Genomic DNA, 5,805 nt, shown 5'->3' with positions numbered 1-5,805 from the left:
GCAATTCTGCTCCCTCTGTGCCCTGACCGCTAGGATAATAGGTGTGTACTAATACACCCATCTGTTCCATTGATTTGCATGTGGTACGTGTAAATGTGCCCGTTAGTGTGTGTGCCATAGGTATAGCAGTCTGTGGTCAATGGCTAGTGTGTCTCTCAATTGCTCTCTACCTTGTGTTTTGAGACGGGATCTCTCACTGAGCCTAGTACTCACTGATTTGGCTAGACTAGCTGGCCAGCAAGCCCCGGGGATCTTCTTGTCTCTGCCTCCCCCAGTCCCTCAACTGAGTTGTGTTTTTATTTTATTTGTCTTTTGCTTTCTTTGAGACAGGGTTTCTCTGTGTAGCCCTAGCTGTCTTGGAACTCACTCTGTAGACCAGGCTGACTTCAAACTCAGAGATCCGCCTGTCTCTGCCTCCCAAGTGCTGGGACTAAAGGTGTGAGCCACCACTGCCTAGCTTCTTAACTGAGTTTTTGAGAAGTAGGACAGGATAATTAAATGGAAGGAAAAGGACATTCTTTCTCCTGAGACAGATAGATTGTGTGCATGTAGCCAGCCTGGACCACACAGTGAACAGTAAAGGTAGATGCACAAATGTTAGTAGGAAATGATGAAACTAGAAAATTAAAATCCTTATATGTGGCTGAAAAAAATTGTAAAATTGGGACATCTATATATCTGAATCTATAATATCTACATTTCTCTGTCTCATCTATCGGGGGGATGGAAAACTGCCCATACAAAAATTGTGCAGAAATGTTAATAGCAATATATTATTATTCATAGCAGAAAAACATTGGATACAACACCAATGTCAGCTAACCGATGAAGGGATCAAATGTGTTTTCATATAGTATTATTCACACCATATAGTATTCACACAATGTGTATTCACACCATGTGTATTCACACAAATGTATTCACACCATGTAGTAGTCACAGCATGTGTTCACACTATGTAGTATTCACATCATGTAGTATGCACATCATGTAGTATTCACACAATGTGTATTCACACAATGAAGTATTTATTCCTCCAAGAAAGGAATGAGTGCTTATACATATTCCAACATGAATGAACCCTGAAACATTATGCTAAGTGAAAAACAACATAAAAGTACATAGGAATCCATGCACGTGAGCTGACCAAAAAGAGCAATCCACGGAGACAGAAAGCCGCTGCCTGGGATGAGGGGGTGATGGCCAACAGGTGTGGGGGTTCTTTTAGGGTGAGGAAAGCGAGCTAACATTAGCAAGGATGGTTGCACAGTTCTGTAGGCGTACAAGCCACTCTATAGATGTATAAATGTATACACACTATAAGAGGGAAAGATCTTACCGTGTGCGAATTAAATCTTGGCAAACTGTTAAGTTTAAAATGCCCAGAGTGGGAACACAGGAGAGCATATGCCTTGCCCACACGATGCCCCAGGTCCCACCTCCAGTATTCTAACTCCACACCAAAGCCCGAAGGTTAATTATAGCATCGTGAAGTCTGACTAGTGATTGGTTTTGACTCACAGAGTGTACACATAATCCCCTTTGCTTGGTCCCAACCTGCCGCCCTCCAGGACCCCAGCTCAGGTCGTGTCTAGGAAGCAGCCCCAGGCTCCCTGCCCTGTGTGGATCTCTGTGTTCTGTGTATCAGCTGTTGTGTGCTGTGTTTATCGTTAGCACTGGGATTGAACAAGGGGCCTTGTGTTCTACCGCTGAGCACGCCTCCTACCCTGTTTTATGTTTACTTTTTATATCTTTTGAAAGGTAATATCGGGGACCAGGCAGGGAGACTGACAAGACTAACTTGATATGCTGCCCACCTTGGCCTCCATTTTCTGATTCCGCATTAACCACTACAACAGCTGGGACTACAGGTATAGCAGCACCATATCCTGGTGGCAGCTGAGTCCCTACACAGCCCTGCTGTCTGGGGACTCTATTCACATCAGACAGAGAGGACAGTGAAGGGCCAAAGAAAAAGACACTACCGAATCTAGCTTGGTGACTTATGAATGTTGGGGGTTCCTTAAATGGGCCACTACACCACCAGTCTCCCACCAACAGTTACTAACCACTTACGTATCCCTGGAGGGGAAGGGCCCCCTGAGCCTTCTTAGTGCTGTACCTCCTCACAGGAGGGCATGCTAACAGGCACAATTGTGTGAAATCTGACGGGGCTGGTCACAGCGACTGTAATTCAAGACATATCTAGCCTGAAGGAAACGTCTTCACAATGGGCACCACAAAGAAGGAGAGCCGCTTCAGATGAGAAGCCAGAAAAGCCAGGACCGCACATGTGCACCTCAGGACCACAGCTCAGTAATCTCTGAGCCTCACTTTCCCCACATGTATGGCAACTGTGACGGTTTCTCCCCGTCCCCTCTTTCAGTCTTGTGAAGAGACGGATGGATACGGCTCCTCCATCTGTTGTGCAGCACTGCACAGAACCATGATGTCAAGCACGGAGTGGTGGAATGTGCCTGCAATCCCAGCACTCAGGAGGCAGAAGCAGGATTAGAAGACAAAAAACAAAGAACACCAAATATTTATTAATATTGTCAGAAGCATGTGTTGATGGCCCTCTCCTGAGAGATGACTGTGGCTAAAGGGGAAACTTGTTCTCCAAGGCACCAGGCTAGAGTCTGGTAGGGAGCAAGGTGGCTGTTCCAGGCTAGATGGGACAAAGCAGCTTCATCCTGAGGAGAGCAGGGTCAACCTCAGTGGGTCAGAGGTTAGGAACCCCAAGTTAGAAAACTTGAGCCAATTGGAAATGGTGGCCCGCACCTTTAATTCCAACCCTTAGGGAGGCAGAGGCAGGCAGATCTCTGAGTTCAAGGCCAGCTTGGTCATCACATTGAGTTCCAGGATACACACATGAACACGCGTGTACGAGTGCGTGAACACACACACACATAATCACACACACATACACACACATACACACACACACACACACACACACATACACACACACACACACACGCATGCATGCTGTAGCAACCTCAAAGTCTCTCAGCATAGGGAAATTTGCCCCAGAGGTACAGAGGGCAGGGATAAGGGACAAAGATGGGAGATAGAGGAAGAGGGAGAAAGAAGGAGGGAGCACAGGAGAGGGGAAAGGCGGAAAGAGGGAAGGGGGAGGGGCATGGGGGGTGAGGATGGCTCTGGAGAGTGAGGAGACAGACCTGGCCCATAGGCAGATGGCGGTTTATAAAGGTACAAGGGGAAACCCCGTGTTAGCTTGAGTGTTTAATTTTAATTGGGCCTGTGCATTAATTAGGTGAGTCAAAGAGAGCTTTTGATTCCTGGACTTCAATCCTTTGATAGCTGGACCTTGGTAGGCCATACCTACTTCAACAGGGCCACACCTTCTAATCTTGCCACTCCTTGTATATTCCGAGTACATACAAGCTGTCACAGAACGTATTTTAACATATTTTAGCAAGGCAGAGGGAATGGGGAGAAGGGCAAGGCCTGCCACGATCGTGTTTGTCATGCTCGGGCTGGCTAGAATCTCTTCACACACAAAATAAAAAGGAAAAGAAAACTTGTTTCTTAATAATAATAACAGTAATTAATAAGTTATTATAACTTTTTTCTTAATAATAATAATGTATTCCTAAAATAAAAGGGGGAGAAGAAAGCCAGTGTGGAAATGAGAGTAACAGGTTCTTGAAGCTGAGGTGAGCGGGATGCTGAGCGGCTTGACCAGTGCTGTCTAGGAACCTTTTCTGGGATGATGAGAAGGTGTGTCTAACAGATATGTAACGGAGAGCTGAAGGCATGTAACAGGCATGTAACAGAGAGCTGAAGGCATGTAACAGGCATGTAACAGAGAGCTGAAGACAGAGCTCGGGGTAGAGCTCCTGCTTGGCATGTAAGGCTCTGGGTTCCAGCTCCACATTGGGAGGAAACATATATACATACATACATACATACATACATACATACATACATACATACGTTATAGACAAGAGCCACAGATGTAATCCCTCTTTCCCTCTCTCCCTCTCCTTCCAAACAACCAACTAACCTACCTTCTTTCCTTCCTTCCTTCCCTCCTTCCTTCCTCGAGACAGTCTTATGTAGACCAGGATAGTCTTGAATCCTATGTAGCCAAGGATGACTCTGAGCTCTGACCCTGCTGAGATTACAGATGTGCCCCGCCAGCAGGGTGCGTGAGATGCTGAGGAAAGCCCAGGGCTTCGTGCCTATTTGACAAGTACCTATCCCCAGCTACATCCCCAAGTCTAATTTTATATTGTCTAATAGCCATGTCAGCAAAAGCAAAAGCAAAACCAGTAAGTAACAGTCTAGTGTATTTAACTCTGGAATATCTAAAATGGCCTTTCAACGCGTAGTTTCTGTCAACGTATTTTGCCCTTTTTCTTTGCTATGGCTTAAGACATCTGGCGTGTTGTATGTATCTCAGTTTAAATGCTAGATTTTTAACAGCAGTAATTCAGTCCGGCCAAAGCTGTCTGTTGCATTAAATGGGCCAAAAACACCTCTTACTGCTTCTGATTTCAAACCGGTTAGATAAAAATAAAAACTCAGTTCCTCTGTCCTGACCAACTGCAAACAAGCAGGTTGGACCACAACCTAGAGGAGATTCTGTGGCAGGTGTTTGCCCGAGGAGGGAACAGTTTCCCACTCAGAAACTGTGCGGGGGCAGTGCGTTTATACCCGGGGGCCTTCGTGACCTACTGGTTCGGATTATGGGTGGAGAACCATAACAAAAGGCCCCGGGCCAAGCTGGTTACCTTGAACGTGAAATCTCAGCTTTGAAAAGTCTTATTTTAGGCCTCATTTAGCCCAGTTACCTCCCCTGGGATTGGGTTCCTGGAGGTCTCTGAAGGTCACAAAGCCATTATTTATTTTGGGATTTTTGTTTGTCTGTTTAGCAGAAAGCAGGGTTGGGGGATGGACCTCCTGCACAGTAGGCAAGCACTCTACCATACTCTGCTCAGTATTTTCAATACCTTAAAACCTTTACTGAAGTCACAAGTGTCTGATTCTGATCTAGCCTAAAGACAGAGCAGCTCGCCCTGACAACGCCAGATGGCCATCGGATCCGGCACTCGGGGGATTCCTCCCGCATCTCTGAGCACGATCTCCTAGTGTACAGCTGCCCTGGCGACAGGGCTGAGCTGGCAGCAGCTCGCTGCATCCCACGCTCTGCTCCACTGCGGTCTGCAGACAAAACAAATGCCGAGGAAACGTGGTGAGGATACTGAGGCCAAAAGTAGACGAGGTCTGCGGGTCCAAGGCCCACGCTCGACGATGCCGGGGAGGAGCCCTAGGCAGACAGGGGTCGATGGTCTGGGCTTGCTCAAAGCAGGAGTGGGGCACTGAGGCTGCGCAGATGTTCCCTCTTCTTGGACATCTGGTTGAGACCTTAGTGTCGAGAATGGGAGACAAGCTTTCACTCTTAAAACGCCTTATTATGAGGTGTGTGTACATGACATGTAGTGCTCATGAAAGCCAAGAAAAGCGATAGAAAATTTAACATACACAAACCCACTAGCCAACACTACCACATGTCCTATGGCCTTATCTTTCTGGTCCTCCATCTCACGTGCCCCCTCCACTACTGTGCGTGTGTGTGTGTGTGTGTGTGTGTGTGTGTGTGTGTGTGTGTGTGTGTGTGTGTGTGTATGTGTTTAGATCAAAGAGCAACTTCTTGGAGTCAGGACTTAGCTGATACCTTTGCATGGTGGGTTCTGGGATCGAACTCTGGTGCTTAAGTTTCGTATGGGAAGCTCGTTTACAATCTGAGCTATTGAACGCTTCTATGTTCAGTGCCAA

The sequence above is a fragment of the Rattus norvegicus genome, chromosome 10 (assembly GCF_036323735.1).
Source record: "Rattus norvegicus strain BN/NHsdMcwi chromosome 10, GRCr8, whole genome shotgun sequence".
Classification (NCBI taxonomy): domain Eukaryota; kingdom Metazoa; phylum Chordata; class Mammalia; order Rodentia; family Muridae; genus Rattus; species Rattus norvegicus.
This window is presented reverse-complemented; position numbering follows the sequence as displayed.